Raw genomic sequence first — 19,626 nt, 5'->3', positions numbered from 1 at the left:
GTTGTGGGGTCTCTGATGTAGCGTGAAAAGTCATAACTTTTCCACAATACCTGACAACCATTTAATTTCTGAGCTACCGTGGCTCAATGGTTAGCGCGTTCGGCTGTTAACCAATAGGTTGGTGGTTCGAGTCCACCCGGGAGCGGTGTTATGGGATCTCAAATGTAACGTAAAAAGTCAGAGTTTTTCCACAATACCTGACGAACATTAAATTTTTGGGCTTCCGTGGCGCAATGGTTAGCGCGTTCGGCTGTTAACCGAAAGGTTGGTGGTTCGAGTCCACCCGGGAGCGGTGTTGTGGGGTCTCAAATGTAACGTAAAAAGTCAGAGTTTTTCCACAATACCTGACGAACCTTAAATTTTTGGGCTTCCGTGGCGCAATGGTTAGCGCGCAGCGCGTTCAGCTGTTAACCGAAAGGTTGGTGGTTCGAGCCCACCCGCGAGAGGTGTTGTGGGGTCTCTGATGTAGCGTGAAAAGTCATAACTTTTCCACAATACCTGACAACCATTTAATTTCTGAGCTACCGTGGCTCAATGGTTAGCGCGTTCGGCTGTTAACCAATAGGTTGGTGGTTCGAGTCCACCCGGGAGCGGTGTTATGGGATCTCAAATGTAACGTAAAAAGTCAGAGTTTTTCCACAATACCTGACGAACATTAAATTTTTGGGCTTCCGTGGCGCAATGGTTAGCGCGTTCGGCTGTTAACCGAAAGGTTGGTGGTTCGAGTCCACCCGGGAGCGGTGTTGTGGGGTCTCAAATGTAACGTAAAAAGTCAGAGTTTTTCCACAATACCTGACGAACATTTAATTTTTAGGCTTCCATGGCGCAATGTTTAGCGCGTTCAGCTGTTAACCGATAGGTTGGTGGTTCGAGCCCACCCGGAAGCGGTGTTGCGGGGTCTCAAATGTAACGTAAAAAGTCAGAGTTTTTCCACAATACCTGACGAACATTAAATTTTTGGGCTTCCGTGGCTCAATGGTTAGCGCGTTCGGCTGTTAACCAATAGGTTGGTGGTTCGAGCCCACCCGGGAGCGGTGTTGTGGGGTCTCAAATGTAACGTAAAAAGTCAGAGTTTTTCCACAATACCTGACGAACATTTAATTTTTAGGCTTCCGTGGCGCAATGGTTAGCGCGTTCAGCTGTTAACCGAAGGGTTGGTGGTTCGAGCCCACCCGGAAGCGGTGTTGTGGGGTCTCAAATGTAACGTAAAAAGTCAGAGTTTTTCCACAATACCTGACGAACATTTAATTTTCAGGCTTCCGTGGCGCAATGGTTAGCGCGTTCAGCTGTTAACCGAAAGGTTGGTGGTTCGAGCCCACACGGAAGCGGTGTTATGGGATTTCAAATGTAACGTAAAAAGTCAGAGTTTTTCCACAATACCTGACGAACATTTAATTTTCAGGCTTCCGTGGCGCAATGGTTAGCGCGTTCAGCTGTTAACCGAAAGGTTGGTGGTTCGAGCCCACCCGGAAGCGGTGTTGTGGGGTCTCAAATGTAACGTAAAAAGGCAAAGTTTTTCCACAATACCTGACGAACATTTATTTTTTGGGCTTCCGTGGCGCAATGGATAGCGCGTTCGGCTCTTAACCGAAAGGTTGGTGGTTCGAGCCCACACGGGAGCGGTGTTATGGGATCTCAAATGTAACGTAAAAAGTCAGAGTTTTTCCACAATACCTGACGAACATTTAATTTTCAGGCTTCCGTGGCGCAATGGTTAGCGCGTTCAGCTGTTAACCGAAAGGTTGGTGGTTCGAGCCCACCCGGAAGCGGTGTTGTGGAGTCTCAGATGTAGCGTGAAAAGTCATAACTTTTCCACAATACCTGACAACCATTCAATTTCTGAGTTTCCGTGGCTCAATGTTTAGCGCGTTAGGCTGTTAACAAATAGGTTGGTGGTTCGAGCCCACCCGGGAGCGGTGTTATGGGATCTCAAATGTAACGTAAAAAGTCAGAGTTTTTCCACAATACCTGACGAACATTAAATTGTTGGGCTTCCGTGGCGCAATGGTTAGCGCGTTCGGCTGTTAACCGAAAGGTTGGTGGTTCGAGCCCACCCGGGAGCGGTGTTGTTGGGTCTCAAATGTAACGTAAAAAGTCAGAGTTTTTCCACAATACCTGACGAACATTTAATTTTTAGGCTTCCGTGGCGCAATGGTTAGCGCGTTCAGCTGTTAACCGAAAGGTTGGTGGTTCGAGCCCACCCGGGAGAGGTGTTGTGGGGTCTCTGATGTAGCGTGAAAAGTCATAACTTTTCCACAATACCTGACAACCATTTAGTTTCTGAGCTTCCGTGGCTCAATGGTTAGCGCGTTCGGCTGTTAACCAATAGGTTGGTGGTTCGAGCCCTCCCGGGAGTGGTGTTATGGGATCTCAAATGTAACGTAAAAAGTCAGAGTTTTTCCACAATACCTGACAAACATTAAATTGTTGGGCTTCCGTGGCGCAATGGTTAGCGCGTTCGGCTGTTAACCGAAAGGTTGGTGGTTCGAGCCCACCCGGGAGCGGTGTTGTGAAGTCTCGAATGTAACGTAAAAAGGCAAAGTTTTTCCACAATACCTGACGAACATTTACTTTTTGGGCTTCCGTGGCGCAATGGTTAGCGCGTTCGGCTGTTAACTGAAAGGTTGGTGGTTCGAGCCCACCCGGGAGCGGTGTTATGGGATCTCAAATGTAACATAAAATGTCAGAGTTTTTCCACAATACCTAACGAACATTTAATTTCTGGGCTTCCGTGGCGCAATGGTTAGCGCGTTCAGCTGTTAACCGAAAGGTTGGTGGTTCGAGCCCACCCGGAAGTGGTGTTGTGGGGTCTCAAATGTAACGTAAAAAGTCAGAGTTTTTCCACAATACCTGACGAACATTAAATTTTTGGGCTTCCGTGGCGCAATGGTTAGCGCGCAGCGCGTTCAGCTGTTAACCGAAAGGTTGGTGGTTCGAGCCCACCCGCGAGAGGTGTTGTGGGGTCTCTGATGTAGCGTGAAAAGTCATAACTTTTCCACAATACCTGACAACCATTTAATTTCTGAGCATCCGTGGCGCAATGGTTAGCGCGTTCAGCTGTTAACCGAAAGGTTGGTGGTTCGAGCCCACCCGGGAGCGGTGTTGTGGGGTCTCAAATGTAACGTAAAAAGTCAGAGTTTTTCCACAATACCTGACGAACATTTAATTTTCAGGCTTCCGTGGCGCAATGGTTAGCGCGTTCAGCTGTTAACCGAAAGGTTGGTGGTTCGAGCCCACACGGGAGCGGTGTTGTGAGGTCTCAAATGTAACGTAAAAAGTCAGAGTTTTCCCACAATACCTGACGAACATTTAATTTTTAGGCTTCCGTGGCGCAATGGTTAGCGCGTTCAGCTGTTAACCGAAAGGTTGGTGGTTCGAGCCGACCCGGAAGCGGTGTTGTGGGGTCTCAAATGTAACGTAAAAAGTCAGAGTTTTTCCACAATACCTGACGAACATTAAATTTTTGGGCTTCCGTGGCGCAATGGTTAGCGCGCAGCGCGTTCAGCTGTTAACCGAAAGGTTGGTGGTTCGAGCCCACCCGCGAGAGGTGTTGTGGGGTCTCTGATGTAGCGTGAAAAGTCATAACTTTTCCACAATACCTGACAACCATTTAATTTCTGAGCATCCGTGGCTCAATGGTTAGCGCGTTCGGCTGTTAACCAATAGGTTGGTGGTTCGAGCCCACCCGGGAGCGGTGTTGTGGGGTCTCAAATGTAACGTAAAAAGTCAGAGTTTTTCCACAATACCTGACGAACATTTAATTTTTAGGCTTCCGTGGCGCAATGGTTAGCGCGTTCAGCTGTTAACCGAAGGGTTGGTGGTTCGAGCCCACCCGGAAGCGGTGTTGTGGGGTCTCAAATGTAACGTAAAAAGTCAGAGTTTTTCCACAATACCTGACGAACATTTAATTTTCAGGCTTCCGTGGCGCAATGGTTAGCGCGTTCAGCTGTTAACCGAAAGGTTGGTGGTTCGAGCCCACACGGAAGCGGTGTTATGGGATTTCAAATGTAACGTAAAAAGTCAGAGTTTTTCCACAATACCTGACGAACATTTAATTTTCAGGCTTCCGTGGCGCAATGGTTAGCGCGTTCAGCTGTTAACCGAAAGGTTGGTGGTTCGAGCCCACCCGGAAGCGGTGTTGTGGGGTCTCAAATGTAACGTAAAAAGGCAAAGTTTTTCCACAATACCTGACGAACATTTATTTTTTGGGCTTCCGTGGCGCAATGGATAGCGCGTTCGGCTCTTAACCGAAAGGTTGGTGGTTCGAGCCCACACGGGAGCGGTGTTATGGGATCTCAAATGTAACGTAAAAAGTCAGAGTTTTTCCACAATACCTGACGAACATTTAATTTTCAGGCTTCCGTGGCGCAATGGTTAGCGCGTTCAGCTGTTAACCGAAAGGTTGGTGGTTCGAGCCCACCCGGAAGCGGTGTTGTGGAGTCTCAGATGTAGCGTGAAAAGTCATAACTTTTCCACAATACCTGACAACCATTCAATTTCTGAGTTTCCGTGGCTCAATGTTTAGCGCGTTAGGCTGTTAACAAATAGGTTGGTGGTTCGAGCCCACCCGGGAGCGGTGTTATGGGATCTCAAATGTAACGTAAAAAGTCAGAGTTTTTCCACAATACCTGACGAACATTAAATTTTTGGGCTTCCGTGGCGCAATGGTTAGCGCGTTCGGCTGTTAACCGAAAGGTTGGTGGTTCGAGTCCACCCGGGAGCGGTGTTGTGGGGTCTCAAATGTAACGTAAAAAGTCAGAGTTTTTCCACAATACCTGACGAACATTAAATTGTTGGGCTTCCGTGGCGCAATGGTTAGCGCGTTCGGCTGTTAACCGAAAGGTTGGTGGTTCGAGCCCACCCGGGAGCGGTGTTGTTGGGTCTCAAATGTAACGTAAAAAGTCAGAGTTTTTCCACAATACCTGACGAACATTTAATTTTTAGGCTTCCGTGGCGCAATGGTTAGCGCGTTCAGCTGTTAACCGAAAGGTTGGTGGTTCGAGCCCACCCGGGAGAGGTGTTGTGGGGTCTCTGATGTAGCGTGAAAAGTCATTACTTTTCCACAATACCTGACAACCATTTAGTTTCTGAGCTTCCGTGGCTCAATGGTTAGCGCGTTCGGCTGTTAACCAATAGGTTGGTGGTTCGAGCCCTCCCGGGAGTGGTGTTATGGGATCTCAAATGTAACGTAAAAAGTCAGAGTTTTTCCACAATACCTGACAAACATTAAATTGTTGGGCTTCCGTGGCGCAATGGTTAGCGCGTTCGGCTGTTAACCAATAGGTTGGTGGTTCGAGCCAACCCGGGAGCGGTGTTATGGGATCTCAAATGTAACGTAAAAAGTCAGAGTTTTTCCACAATACCTGACGAACATTAAATTGTTGGGCTTCCGTGGCGCAATGGTTAGCGCGTTCGGCTGTTAACCGAAAGGTTGGTGGTTCGAGCCCACCCGGGAGCGGTGTTGTGGGGTCTCAAATGTAACGTAAAAAGTCAGAGTTTTTCCACAATACCTGACGAACATTTAACTTTTAGGCTTCCGTGGCGCAATGGTTAGCGTGTTCAGCTGTTAACCGAAAGGTTGGTGGTTCGAGCCCACCCGGGAGCGGTGTTATGGGATCTCAAATGTAACGTAAAAAGTCAGTTTTTCCACAATACCTGACAACCATTCAATTTCTGAGCTTCCGTGGCTCAATGGTTAGCGCGTTCGGCTGTTAACCAATAGGTTGGTGGTTCGAGCCCACCCGGGAGCGGTGTTGTGAAGTCTCAAATGTAACGTAAAAAGGCAAAGTTTTTCCACAATACCTGACGAACATTTAATTTTCAGGCTTCCGTGGCGCAATGGTTAGCGCGTTCAGCTGTTAACCGAAAGGTTGGTGGTTCGAGCCCACACGGGAGCGGTGTTGTGAGGTCTCAAATGTAACGTAAAAAGTCAGAGTTTTCCCACAATACCTGACGAACATTTAATTTTTAGGCTTCCGTGGCGCAATGGTTAGCGCGTTCAGCTGTTAACCGAAAGGTTGGTGGTTCGAGCCGACCCGGAAGCGGTGTTGTGGGGTCTCAAATGTAACGTAAAAAGTCAGAGTTTTTCCACAATACCTGACGAACATTAAATTTTTGGGCTTCCGTGGCGCAATGGTTAGCGCGCAGCGCGTTCAGCTGTTAACCGAAAGGTTGGTGGTTCGAGCCCACCCGCGAGAGGTGTTGTGGGGTCTCTGATGTAGCGTGAAAAGTCATAACTTTTCCACAATACCTGACAACCATTTAATTTCTGAGCATCCGTGGCTCAATGGTTAGCGCGTTCGGCTGTTAACCAATAGGTTGGTGGTTCGAGCCCACCCGGGAGCGGTGTTGTGGGGTCTCAAATGTAACGTAAAAAGTCAGAGTTTTTCCACAATACCTGACGAACATTTAATTTTTAGGCTTCCGTGGCGCAATGGTTAGCGCGTTCAGCTGTTAACCGAAGGGTTGGTGGTTCGAGCCCACCCGGAAGCGGTGTTGTGGGGTCTCAAATGTAACGTAAAAAGTCAGAGTTTTTCCACAATACCTGACGAACATTTAATTTTCAGGCTTCCGTGGCGCAATGGTTAGCGCGTTCAGCTGTTAACCGAAAGGTTGGTGGTTCGAGCCCACACGGAAGCGGTGTTATGGGATTTCAAATGTAACGTAAAAAGTCAGAGTTTTTCCACAATACCTGACGAACATTTAATTTTCAGGCTTCCGTGGCGCAATGGTTAGCGCGTTCAGCTGTTAACCGAAAGGTTGGTGGTTCGAGCCCACCCGGAAGCGGTGTTGTGGGGTCTCAAATGTAACGTAAAAAGGCAAAGTTTTTCCACAATACCTGACGAACATTTATTTTTTGGGCTTCCGTGGCGCAATGGATAGCGCGTTCGGCTCTTAACCGAAAGGTTGGTGGTTCGAGCCCACACGGGAGCGGTGTTATGGGATCTCAAATGTAACGTAAAAAGTCAGAGTTTTTCCACAATACCTGACGAACATTTAATTTTCAGGCTTCCGTGGCGCAATGGTTAGCGCGTTCAGCTGTTAACCGAAAGGTTGGTGGTTCGAGCCCACCCGGAAGCGGTGTTGTGGAGTCTCAGATGTAGCGTGAAAAGTCATAACTTTTCCACAATACCTGACAACCATTCAATTTCTGAGTTTCCGTGGCTCAATGTTTAGCGCGTTAGGCTGTTAACAAATAGGTTGGTGGTTCGAGCCCACCCGGGAGCGGTGTTATGGGATCTCAAATGTAACGTAAAAAGTCAGAGTTTTTCCACAATACCTGACGAACATTAAATTGTTGGGCTTCCGTGGCGCAATGGTTAGCGCGTTCGGCTGTTAACCGAAAGGTTGGTGGTTCGAGCCCACCCGGGAGCGGTGTTGTTGGGTCTCAAATGTAACGTAAAAAGTCAGAGTTTTTCCACAATACCTGACGAACATTTAATTTTTAGGCTTCCGTGGCGCAATGGTTAGCGCGTTCAGCTGTTAACCGAAAGGTTGGTGGTTCGAGCCCACCCGGGAGAGGTGTTGTGGGGTCTCTGATGTAGCGTGAAAAGTCATAACTTTTCCACAATACCTGACAACCATTTAGTTTCTGAGCTTCCGTGGCTCAATGGTTAGCGCGTTCGGCTGTTAACCAATAGGTTGGTGGTTCGAGCCCTCCCGGGAGTGGTGTTATGGGATCTCAAATGTAACGTAAAAAGTCAGAGTTTTTCCACAATACCTGACAAACATTAAATTGTTGGGCTTCCGTGGCGCAATGGTTAGCGCGTTCGGCTGTTAACCGAAAGGTTGGTGGTTCGAGCCCACCCGGGAGCGGTGTTGTGAAGTCTCGAATGTAACGTAAAAAGGCAAAGTTTTTCCACAATACCTGACGAACATTTACTTTTTGGGCTTCCGTGGCGCAATGGTTAGCGCGTTCGGCTGTTAACTGAAAGGTTGGTGGTTCGAGCCCACCCGGGAGCGGTGTTATGGGATCTCAAATGTAACGTAAAATGTCAGAGTTTTTCCACAATACCTAACGAACATTTAATTTCTGGGCTTCCGTGGCGCAATGGTTAGCGCGTTCAGCTGTTAACCGAAAGGTTGGTGGTTCGAGCCCACCCGGAAGTGGTGTTGTGGGGTCTCAAATGTAACGTAAAAAGTCAGAGTTTTTCCACAATACCTGACGAACATTAAATTTTTGGGCTTCCGTGGCGCAATGGTTAGCGCGCAGCGCGTTCAGCTGTTAACCGAAAGGTTGGTGGTTCGAGCCCACCCGCGAGAGGTGTTGTGGGGTCTCTGATGTAGCGTGAAAAGTCATAACTTTTCCACAATACCTGACAACCATTTAATTTCTGAGCATCCGTGGCGCAATGGTTAGCGCGTTCAGCTGTTAACCGAAAGGTTGGTGGTTCGAGCCCACCCGGGAGCGGTGTTGTGGGGTCTCAAATGTAACGTAAAAAGTCAGAGTTTTTCCACAATACCTGACGAACATTTAATTTTCAGGCTTCCGTGGCGCAATGGTTAGCGCGTTCAGCTGTTAACCGAAAGGTTGGTGGTTCGAGCCCACACGGGAGCGGTGTTGTGAGGTCTCAAATGTAACGTAAAAAGTCAGAGTTTTCCCACAATACCTGACGAACATTTAATTTTTAGGCTTCCGTGGCGCAATGGTTAGCGCGTTCAGCTGTTAACCGAAAGGTTGGTGGTTCGAGCCGACCCGGAAGCGGTGTTGTGGGGTCTCAAATGTAACGTAAAAAGTCAGAGTTTTTCCACAATACCTGACGAACATTAAATTTTTGGGCTTCCGTGGCGCAATGGTTAGCGTGCAGCGCGTTCAGCTGTTAACCGAAAGGTTGGTGGTTCGAGCCCACCCGCGAGAGGTGTTGTGGGGTCTCTGATGTAGCGTGAAAAGTCATAACTTTTCCACAATACCTGACAACCATTTAATTTCTGAGCATCCGTGGCTCAATGGTTAGCGCGTTCGGCTGTTAACCAATAGGTTGGTGGTTCGAGCCCACCCGGGAGCGGTGTTGTGGGGTCTCAAATGTAACGTAAAAAGTCAGAGTTTTTCCACAATACCTGACGAACATTTAATTTTTAGGCTTCCGTGGCGCAATGGTTAGCGCGTTCAGCTGTTAACCGAAGGGTTGGTGGTTCGAGCCCACCCGGAAGCGGTGTTGTGGGGTCTCAAATGTAACGTAAAAAGTCACAGTTTTTCCACAATACCTGACGAACATTTAATTTTCAGGCTTCGTGGCGCAATGGTTAGCGCGTTCAGCTGTTAACCGAAAGGTTGGTGGTTCGAGCCCACACGGAAGCGGTGTTATGGGATTTCAAATGTAACGTAAAAAGTCAGAGTTTTTCCACAATACCTGACGAACATTTAATTTTCAGGCTTCCGTGGCGCAATGGTTAGCGCGTTCAGCTGTTAACCGAAAGGTTGGTGGTTCGAGCCCACCCGGAAGCGGTGTTGTGGGGTCTCAAATGTAACGTAAAAAGGCAAAGTTTTTCCACAATACCTGACGAACATTTATTTTTTGGGCTTCCGTGGCGCAATGGATAGCGCGTTCGGCTCTTAACCGAAAGGTTGGTGGTTCGAGCCCACACGGGAGCGGTGTTATGGGATCTCAAATGTAACGTAAAAAGTCAGAGTTTTTCCACAATACCTGACGAACATTTAATTTTCAGGCTTCCGTGGCGCAATGGTTAGCGCGTTCAGCTGTTAACCGAAAGGTTGGTGGTTCGAGCCCACCCGGAAGCGGTGTTGTGGAGTCTCAGATGTAGCGTGAAAAGTCATAACTTTTCCACAATACCTGACAACCATTCAATTTCTGAGTTTCCGTGGCTCAATGTTTAGCGCGTTAGGCTGTTAACAAATAGGTTGGTGGTTCGAGCCCACCCGGGAGCGGTGTTATGGGATCTCAAATGTAACGTAAAAAGTCAGAGTTTTTCCACAATACCTGACGAACATTAAATTGTTGGGCTTCCGTGGCGCAATGGTTAGCGCGTTCGGCTGTTAACCGAAAGGTTGGTGGTTCGAGCCCACCCGGGAGCGGTGTTGTTGGGTCTCAAATGTAACGTAAAAAGTCAGAGTTTTTCCACAATACCTGACGAACATTTAATTTTTAGGCTTCCGTGGCGCAATGGTTAGCGCGTTCAGCTGTTAACCGAAAGGTTGGTGGTTCGAGCCCACCCGGGAGAGGTGTTGTGGGGTCTCTGATGTAGCGTGAAAAGTCATAACTTTTCCACAATACCTGACAACCATTTAGTTTCTGAGCTTCCGTGGCTCAATGGTTAGCGCGTTCGGCTGTTAACCAATAGGTTGGTGGTTCGAGCCCTCCCGGGAGTGGTGTTATGGGATCTCAAATGTAACGTAAAAAGTCAGAGTTTTTCCACAATACCTGACAAACATTAAATTGTTGGGCTTCCGTGGCGCAATGGTTAGCGCGTTCGGCTGTTAACCGAAAGGTTGGTGGTTCGAGCCCACCCGGGAGCGGTGTTGTGAAGTCTCGAATGTAACGTAAAAAGGCAAAGTTTTTCCACAATACCTGACGAACATTTACTTTTTGGGCTTCCGTGGCGCAATGGTTAGCGCGTTCGGCTGTTAACTGAAAGGTTGGTGGTTCGAGCCCACCCGGGAGCGGTGTTATGGGATCTCAAATGTAACGTAAAATGTCAGAGTTTTTCCACAATACCTAACGAACATTTAATTTCTGGGCTTCCGTGGCGCAATGGTTAGCGCGTTCAGCTGTTAACCGAAAGGTTGGTGGTTCGAGCCCACCCGGAAGTGGTGTTGTGGGGTCTCAAATGTAACGTAAAAAGTCAGAGTTTTTCCACAATACCTGACGAACATTAAATTTTTGGGCTTCCGTGGCGCAATGGTTAGCGCGCAGCGCGTTCAGCTGTTAACCGAAAGGTTGGTGGTTCGAGCCCACCCGCGAGAGGTGTTGTGGGGTCTCTGATGTAGCGTGAAAAGTCATAACTTTTCCACAATACCTGACAACCATTTAATTTCTGAGCATCCGTGGCGCAATGGTTAGCGCGTTCAGCTGTTAACCGAAAGGTTGGTGGTTCGAGCCCACCCGGGAGCGGTGTTGTGGGGTCTCAAATGTAACGTAAAAAGTCAGAGTTTTTCCACAATACCTGACGAACATTTAATTTTCAGGCTTCCGTGGCGCAATGGTTAGCGCGTTCAGCTGTTAACCGAAAGGTTGGTGGTTCGAGCCCACACGGAAGCGGTGTTATGGGATGTCAAATGTAACGTAAAAAGTCAGAGTTTTTCCACAATACCTGACGAACATTTAATTTTCAGGCTTCCGTGGCGCAATGGTTAGCGCGTTCAGCTGTTAACCGAAAGGTTGGTGGTTCGAGCCCACCCGGAAGCGGTGTTGTGGGGTCTCAAATGTAACGTAAAAAGGCAAAGTTTTTCAACAATACCTGACGAACATTTATTTTTTGGGCTTCCGTGGCGCAATGGATAGCGCGTTCGGCTGTTAACCGAAAGGTTGGTGGTTCGAGCCCACACGGGAGCGGTGTTATGGGATCTCAAATGTAACGTAAAAAGTCAGAGTTTTTCCACAATACCTGACGAACATTTAATTTTCAGGCTTCCGTGGCGCAATGGTTAGCGCGTTCAGCTGTTAACCGAAAGGTTGGTGGTTCGAGCCCACCCGCGAGAGGTGTTGTGGGGTCTCTGATGTAGCGTGAAAAGTCATAACTTTTCCACAATACCTGACAACCATTTAATTTCTGAGCTACCGTGGCTCAATGGTTAGCGCGTTCGGCTGTTAACCAATAGGTTGGTGGTTCGAGTCCACCCGGGAGCGGTGTTATGGGATCTCAAATGTAACGTAAAAAGTCAGAGTTTTTCCACAATACCTGACGAACATTAAATTTTTGGGCTTCCGTGGCGCAATGGTTAGCGCGTTCGGCTGTTAACCGAAAGGTTGGTGGTTCGAGCCCACCCGGGAGCGGTGTTGTGGGGTCTCAAATGTAACGTAAAAAGTCAGAGTTTTTCCACAATACCTGACGAACATTTAATTTTTAGGCTTCCATGGCGCAATGTTTAGCGCGTTCAGCTGATAACCGAAAGGTTGGTGGTTCGAGCCCACCCGGAAGCGGTGTTGTGGGGTCTCAAATGTAACGTAAAAAGTCATAGTTTTTCCACAATACCTGACGAACATTAAATTTTTGGGCTTCCGTGGCGCAATGGTTAGCGCGCAGCGCGTTCAGCTGTTAACCGAAAGGTTGGTGGTTCGAGCCCACCCGCGAGAGGTGTTGTGGGGTCTCTGATGTAGCGTGAAAAGTCATAACTTTTCCACAATACCTGACAACCATTTAATTTCTGAGCTACCGTGGCTCAATGGTTAGCGCGTTCGGCTGTTAACCAATAGGTTGGTGGTTCGAGTCCACCCGGGAGCGGTGTTATGGGATCTCAAATGTAACGTAAAAAGTCAGAGTTTTTCCACAATACCTGACGAACATTAAATTTTTGGGCTTCCGTGGCGCAATGGTTAGCGCGTTCGGCTGTTAACTGAAAGGTTGGTGGTTCGAGCCCACCCGGGAGCGGTGTTATGGGATCTCAAATGTAACGTAAAATGTCAGAGTTTTTCCACAATACCTAACGAACATTTAATTTCTGGGCTTCCGTGGCGCAATGGTTAGCGCGTTCAGCTGTTAACCGAAAGGTTGGTGGTTCGAGCCCACCCGGAAGTGGTGTTGTGGGGTCTCAAATGTAACGTAAAAAGTCAGAGTTTTTCCACAATACCTGACGAACATTAAATTTTTGGGCTTCCGTGGCGCAATGGTTAGCGCGCAGCGCGTTCAGCTGTTAACCGAAAGGTTGGTGGTTCGAGCCCACCCGCGAGAGGTGTTGTGGGGTCTCTGATGTAGCGTGAAAAGTCATAACTTTTCCACAATACCTGACAACCATTTAATTTTCAGGCTTCCGTGGCGCAATGGTTAGCGCGTTCAGCTGTTAACCGAAAGGTTGGTGGTTCGAGCCCACACGGAAGCGGTGTTATGGGATGTCAAATGTAACGTAAAAAGTCAGAGTTTTTCCACAATACCTGACGAACATTTAATTTTCAGGCTTCCGTGGCGCAATGGTTAGCGCGTTCAGCTGTTAACCGAAAGGTTGGTGGTTCGAGCCCACCCGGAAGCGGTGTTGTGGGGTCTCAAATGTAACGTAAAAAGGCAAAGTTTTTCAACAATACCTGACGAACATTTATTTTTTGGGCTTCCGTGGCGCAATGGATAGCGCGTTCGGCTGTTAACCGAAAGGTTGGTGGTTCGAGCCCACACGGGAGCGGTGTTATGGGATCTCAAATGTAACGTAAAAAGTCAGAGTTTTTCCACAATACCTGACGAACATTTAATTTTCAGGCTTCCGTGGCGCAATGGTTAGCGCGTTCAGCTGTTAACCGAAAGGTTGGTGGTTCGAGCCCACCCGCGAGAGGTGTTGTGGGGTCTCTGATGTAGCGTGAAAAGTCATAACTTTTCCACAATACCTGACAACCATTTAATTTCTGAGCTACCGTGGCTCAATGGTTAGCGCGTTCGGCTGTTAACCAATAGGTTGGTGGTTCGAGTCCACCCGGGAGCGGTGTTATGGGATCTCAAATGTAACGTAAAAAGTCAGAGTTTTTCCACAATACCTGACGAACATTAAATTTTTGGGCTTCCGTGGCGCAATGGTTAGCACGTTCGGCTGTTAACCGAAAGGTTGGTGGTTCGAGCCCACCCGGGAGCGGTGTTGTGGGGTCTCAAATGTAACGTAAAAAGTCAGAGTTTTTCCACAATACCTGACGAACATTTAATTTTTAGGCTTCCATGGCGCAATGTTTAGCGCGTTCAGCTGATAACCGAAAGGTTGGTGGTTCGAGCCCACCCGGAAGCGGTGTTGTGGGGTCTCAAATGTAACGTAAAAAGTCATAGTTTTTCCACAATACCTGACGAACATTAAATTTTTGGGCTTCCGTGGCGCAATGGTTAGCGCGCAGCGCGTTCAGCTGTTAACCGAAAGGTTGGTGGTTCGAGCCCACCCGCGAGAGGTGTTGTGGGGTCTCTGATGTAGCGTGAAAAGTCATAACTTTTCCACAATACCTGACAACCATTTAATTTCTGAGCTACCGTGGCTCAATGGTTAGCGCGTTCGGCTGTTAACCAATAGGTTGGTGGTTCGAGTCCACCCGGGAGCGGTGTTATGGGATCTCAAATGTAACGTAAAAAGTCAGAGTTTTTCCACAATACCTGACGAACATTAAATTTTTGGGCTTCCGTGGCGCAATGGTTAGCGCGTTCGGCTGTTAACCGAAAGGTTGGTGGTTCGAGCCCACCCGGGAGCGGTGTTGTGGGGTCTCAAATGTAACGTAAAAAGTCAGAGTTTTTCCACAATTTTTAGGCTTCCATGGCGCAATGTTTAGCGCGTTCAGCTGATAACCGAAAGGTTGGTGGTTCGAGCCCACCCGGAAGCGGTGTTGTGGGGTCTCAAATGTAACGTAAAAAGTCATAGTTTTTCCACAATACCTGACGAACATTAAATTTTTGGGCTTCCGTGGCGCAGGTATTGTGGAAAAACTCTGACTTTTTACGTTACATTTGAGACCCCACAACACCGCTCCCGGGTGGATTCGAACCACCAACCTGTCGGTTAACAGCCGAACGCGCTAACCATTGCGCCACGGAAGCCCAACAATTTAATGTTTGTCAGGTATTGTGGAAAAACTCTGACTTTTTACGTTCCATTTGAGATCCCATAACACCGCTCCCGGGTGGGCTCGAACCACCAACCTATTGGTTAACAGCCGAACGCGCTAACCATTGAGCCACGGAAGCTCAGAAAGTAAATGGTTGTCAGGTATTGTGGAAAATTTATGACTTTTCACGCTACATCAGAGACCCCACAACACCTCTCCCGGGTGGGCTCGAACCACCAACCTATTGGTTATCAGCCGAACGCGTTAACCATTGAGCCACGGAAGCTCATAAATTGACTGGTTGTCAGGTATTTTGGAAAAACTCTTGACTTTTTACGTTACATTTGAGATCTCATAACACCGCTTCCGGGTGGGCTCGAACCACCAACCTTTCGGTTAACAGCTGAACGCGCTAACTATTGCGCCACGGAAGCCCAAAATTTAAATGTTCGTTAGCTATTGTGGAAAAACTCTGACTTTTTACGTTACATTTTAGAGCCCATAACACCGCTCCCGGGTGGGCTCGAACCACCAACCTTTCGGTTAACAGCCGAACGCGCTAACCATTGCGCCACGGAAGCCCAAACAATAAATGGTCGTCAGGTATTTTGGAAAAACTTTGGCTTTTTACGTTACATTTGAAAACCCATAACACCGCTCCCGGGTGGGCTTGAACCACCAACCTATTAGATAACAGCCGAACGCTCTAAGCATTGAGTCACGGAAGCTCAGAAATTAAATGGTTGTCAGGTATTGTGGAAAAGTTATGACTTTTCACGCTACATTTGAGATCCCATAACACCGCTTCCGGGTGGGCTCGAACCACCAACCTTTCGGTTAACAGCTGAACGCGCTAACCATTGCGCCACGGAAGCCCAAAAATTAAATGTTCGTTAGGTATTGTGGAAAAACTGACATTTTACGTTACATTTGAGATCCCATAACACCGCTCCCGGGTGGGCTCGAACCACCAACCTTTCAGTTAACAGCCGAACGCGCTAACCATTGCGCCACGGAAGCCCAAAAAGTAAATGTTCGTCAGGTATTGTGGAAAAACTTTGCCTTTTTACGTTACATTCGGGACTTCACAACACCGCTCCCGGGTGGGCTCGAACCACCAACCTTTCGGTTAACAGCTGAACGCGCTAACCATTGCGCCACGGATGCTCAGAAATTAAATGGTTGTCAGGTATTGTGGAAAAGTTATGACTTTTCACGCTACATCAGAGACCCCACAACACCTCTCGCGGGTGGGCTCGAACCACCAACCTTTCGGTTAACAGCTGAACGCGCTGCGCGCTAACCATTGCGCCACGGAAGCCCAAAAATTTAATGTTCGTCAGGTATTGTGGAAAAACTCTGACTTTTTACGTTACATTTGAGACCCCACAACACCGCTCCCGGGTGGGCTCGAACCACCAACCTTTCGGTTAACAGCCGAACGCGCTAACCATTGCGCCACGGAAGCCCAAAAAGAAAATGTTCGTCAGGTATTGTGGAAAAACTCTGACTTTTTACGTTACATTTGAGATCCCATAACACCGCTCCTGGGTGGGCTCGAACCACCAACCTATTGGTTAACAGCCGAACGCGCTAACCATTGAGCCACGGAAGCTCAGAAAGTAAATGGTTGTCAGGTATTGTGGAAAATTTATGACTTTTCACGCTACATCAGAGACCCCACAACACCTCTCCCGGGTGGGCTCGAACCACCAACCTTTCGGTTAACAGCTGAACGCGCTAAAAAATATGCCACGGAAGCCCAAAAATTAAATGTTCGTCAGGTATTGTGGAAAAACTCTGACTTTTTACGTTACATTTGAGACCCCACAACACCGCTTCCGGGTGGGCTCGAACCACCAACCCTTCGGTTAACAGCTGAACGCGCTAACCATTGCGCCACGGAAGCCTAAAAATTAAATGTTCGTCAGGTATTGTGGAAAAACTCTGAATTTTTACGTTACATTTGAGACCCCACAACACCGCTCCCGGGTGGGCTCGAACCACCAACCTTTCGGTTAACAGCCGAACGCGCTAACCATTGCGCCACGGAAGCCCAGCAATTTAATGTTCGTCAGGTATTGTGGAAAAACTCTGACTTTTTACGTTACATTTGAGACCCCACAACACCGCTTCCGGGTGGGCTCGAACCACCAACCTTTCGGTTAACAGCTGAACGCGCTAACCATTGCGCCATGGAAGCCTATAAATTAAATGTTCGTCAGGTATTGTGGAAAAACTCTGACTTTTTACGTTACATTTGAGACCCCACAACACCGCTCCCGGGTGGGCTCGAACCACCAACCTATTGGTTATCAGCCGAACGCGTTAACCATTGAGCCACGGAAGCTCAGAAATTGACTGGTTGTCAGGTATTTTGGAAAAACTCTGACTTTTTACGTTACATTTGAGATCTCATAACACCGCTTCCGGGTGGGCTCGAACCACCAACCTTTCGGTTAACAGCTGAACGCGCTAACTATTGCGCCACGGAAGCCCAAAATTTAAATGTTCGTTAGCTATTGTGGAAAAACTCTGACTTTTTACGTTACATTTGAGAGCCCATAACACCGCTCCCGGGTGGGCTCGAACCACCAACCTTTCGGTTAACAGCCGAAAGCGCTAACCATTGCGCCACGGAAGCCCAAACAATAAATGGTCGTCAGGTATTTTGGAAAAACTTTGGCTTTTTACGTTACATTTGAAAACCCATAACACCGCTCCCGGGTGGGCTCGAACCACCAACCTATTGGTTATCAGCCGAACGCGTTAACCATTGAGCCACGGAAGCTCAGAAATTGACTGGTTGTCAGGTATTTTGGAAAAACTCTGACTTTTTACGTTACATTTGAGATCTCATAACACCGCTTCGGGGTGGGCTCGAACCACCAACCTTTCGGTTAACAGCTGAACGCGCTAACTATTGCGCCACGGAAGCCCAAAATTTCAATGTTCGTTAGCTATTGTGGAAAAACTCTGACTTTTTACGTTACATTTGAGAGCCCATAACACCGCTACCGGGTGGGCTCGAACCACCAACCTTTCGGTTAACAGCCGAACGCGCTAACCATTGCGCCACGGAAGCCCAAACAATAAATGGTCGTCAGGTATTTTGGAAAAACTTTGGCTTTTTACGTTACATTTGAAAACCCATAACACCGCTCCCGGGTGGGCTTGAACCACCAACCTATTAGATAACAGCCGAACGCTCTAAGCATTGAGTCACGGAAGCTCAGAAATTAAATGGTTGTCAGGTATTGTGGAAAAGTTATGACTTTTCACGCTACATTTGAGATCCCATAACACCGCTTCCGGGTGGGCTCGAACCACCAACCTTTCGGTTAACAGCTGAACGCGCTAACCATTGCGCCACGGAAGCCCAAAAATTAAATGTTCGTTAGGTATTGTGGAAAAACTCTGACATTTTACGTTACATTTGAGATCCCATAACACCGCTCCCGGGTGGGCTCGAACCACCAACCTTTCAGTTAACAGCCGAACGCGCTAACCATTGCGCCACGGAAGCCCAAAAAGTAAATGTTCGTCAGGTATTGTGGAAAAACTTTGCCTTTTTACTTTACATTCGGGACTTCACAACACCGCTCCCGGGTGGGCTCGAACCACCAACCTTTCGGTTAACAGCCGAACGCGCTAACCATTGCGCCACGGAAGCCCAAACAATTTAATGTTTGTCAGGTATTGTGGAAAAACTCTGACTTTTTACGTTACATTTGAGATCCCATAACACCGCTCCCGGGTGGGCTCGAACCAACAACCTACTGGTTAACAGCCGAACGCGCTAACCATTGAGCCACGGAAGCTCAGAAATTAAATGGTTGTCAGGTATTGTGGAAAAGTTATGACTTTTCACGCTACATCAGAGACCCCACAACACCTCTACCGGGTGGGCTCGAACCACCAACCTTTCGGTTAACAGCTGAACGCGCTAAAAAATATGCCACGGAAGCCCAAAAATTAAATGTTCGTCAGGAATTGTGGAAAAACTCTGACTTTTTACGTTACATTTGAGACCCCAAAACACCGCTTCCGGGTGGGCTCGAACCACCAACCTTTCGGTTAACAGTGAACGCGCTAACCATTGCGCCACGGATGCTCAGAAATTAAATGGTTGTCAGGTATTGTGGAAAAGTTATGACTTTTCACGCTACATCAGAGACCCCACAACACCTCTCGCGGGTGGGCTCGAACCACCAACCTTTCGGTTAACAGCTGAACGCGCTAACCATTGCGCCATGGAAGCCTATAAATTAAATGTTCGTCAGGTATTGTGGAAAAACTCTGACTTTTTACGTTACATTTGAGACCCCACAACACCGCTCCCGGGTGGGCTCGAACCACCAACCTATTGGTTATCAGCCGAACGCGTTAACCATTGAGCCACGGAAGCTCAGAAATTGACTGGTTGTCAGGTATTTTGGAAAAACTCTGACTTTTTACGTTACATTTGAGATCTCATAACACCGCTTCCGGGTGGCTCGAACCACCAACCTTTCGGTTAACAGCTGAACGCGCTAACTATTGCGCCACGGAAGCCCAAAATTTAAATGTTCGTTAGCTATTGTGGAAAAACTCTGACTTTTTACGTTTCATTTGAGATCCCATAACACCGCTCCCGTGTGGGCTCGAACCACCAACCTTTCAGTTAACAGCCGAACGCGCTATCCATTGCGCCACGGAAGCCCAAAAAATAAATGTTCGTCAGGTATTGTGGAAAAACTTTGCCTTTTTACGTTACATTTGAGACTTCACAACACCGCTCCCGGGTGGGCTCGAACCACCGACCTTTCGGTTAACAGCCGAACGCACTAACCATTGCGCCACGGAAGCCCAAAAATTAAATGTTCGTCAGGTATTGTGGAAAAACTTTGCCTTTTTACGATACATTTGAGACTTCACAACACCGCTCCCGGGTGGGCTCGAACCACCGACC

The 19,626-nt window shown here is 48.0% G+C and overlaps 13 non-coding genes across 13 annotated transcripts; 10 read left to right on the top strand and 3 right to left on the bottom strand.

Moving 5' to 3' along the window:
- The first annotated feature begins 219 nt into the window (after positions 1–219).
- Positions 220–292, top strand: TRNAN-GUU (transfer RNA asparagine (anticodon GUU)). The gene has a single exon. It is a non-coding gene; the product is annotated as a tRNA-Asn (tRNA).
- A 375-nt stretch (positions 293–667) lies between these two features.
- On the top strand, positions 668–740 carry TRNAN-GUU (transfer RNA asparagine (anticodon GUU)). The gene has a single exon. It is a non-coding gene; the product is annotated as a tRNA-Asn (tRNA).
- An 809-nt stretch (positions 741–1,549) lies between these two features.
- Positions 1,550–1,622, top strand: TRNAK-CUU (transfer RNA lysine (anticodon CUU)). The gene has a single exon. It is a non-coding gene; the product is annotated as a tRNA-Lys (tRNA).
- A 2,587-nt stretch (positions 1,623–4,209) lies between these two features.
- TRNAK-CUU (transfer RNA lysine (anticodon CUU)) lies at positions 4,210–4,282 on the top strand. Its single transcript has one exon. It is a non-coding gene; the product is annotated as a tRNA-Lys (tRNA).
- A 368-nt stretch (positions 4,283–4,650) lies between these two features.
- On the top strand, positions 4,651–4,723 carry TRNAN-GUU (transfer RNA asparagine (anticodon GUU)). The gene has a single exon. It is a non-coding gene; the product is annotated as a tRNA-Asn (tRNA).
- Positions 4,724–6,860: 2,137 nt separating this feature from the next.
- TRNAK-CUU (transfer RNA lysine (anticodon CUU)) lies at positions 6,861–6,933 on the top strand. The gene has a single exon. It is a non-coding gene; the product is annotated as a tRNA-Lys (tRNA).
- A 2,586-nt stretch (positions 6,934–9,519) lies between these two features.
- TRNAK-CUU (transfer RNA lysine (anticodon CUU)) lies at positions 9,520–9,592 on the top strand. The gene has a single exon. It is a non-coding gene; the product is annotated as a tRNA-Lys (tRNA).
- A 2,433-nt stretch (positions 9,593–12,025) lies between these two features.
- On the top strand, positions 12,026–12,098 carry TRNAI-GAU (transfer RNA isoleucine (anticodon GAU)). Its single transcript has one exon. It is a non-coding gene; the product is annotated as a tRNA-Ile (tRNA).
- A 1,705-nt stretch (positions 12,099–13,803) lies between these two features.
- On the top strand, positions 13,804–13,876 carry TRNAI-GAU (transfer RNA isoleucine (anticodon GAU)). Its single transcript has one exon. It is a non-coding gene; the product is annotated as a tRNA-Ile (tRNA).
- Positions 13,877–14,380: 504 nt separating this feature from the next.
- Positions 14,381–14,453, top strand: TRNAI-GAU (transfer RNA isoleucine (anticodon GAU)). The gene has a single exon. It is a non-coding gene; the product is annotated as a tRNA-Ile (tRNA).
- A 2,499-nt stretch (positions 14,454–16,952) lies between these two features.
- Positions 16,953–17,025, bottom strand: TRNAI-GAU (transfer RNA isoleucine (anticodon GAU)). Its single transcript has one exon. It is a non-coding gene; the product is annotated as a tRNA-Ile (tRNA).
- Positions 17,026–17,393: 368 nt separating this feature from the next.
- On the bottom strand, positions 17,394–17,466 carry TRNAI-GAU (transfer RNA isoleucine (anticodon GAU)). Its single transcript has one exon. It is a non-coding gene; the product is annotated as a tRNA-Ile (tRNA).
- A 1,544-nt stretch (positions 17,467–19,010) lies between these two features.
- TRNAI-GAU (transfer RNA isoleucine (anticodon GAU)) lies at positions 19,011–19,083 on the bottom strand. Its single transcript has one exon. It is a non-coding gene; the product is annotated as a tRNA-Ile (tRNA).
- Between the last annotated feature and the right edge of the window lie 543 nt (positions 19,084–19,626).

This window comes from Phalangium opilio, unplaced genomic scaffold, assembly GCF_054372755.1.
Source record: "Phalangium opilio isolate 3A_F unplaced genomic scaffold, DU_Popi_V2 ptg000505l_1, whole genome shotgun sequence".
Lineage (NCBI taxonomy): Eukaryota > Metazoa > Arthropoda > Arachnida > Opiliones > Phalangiidae > Phalangium > Phalangium opilio.
This window is presented reverse-complemented; position numbering and strand designations above follow the sequence as displayed.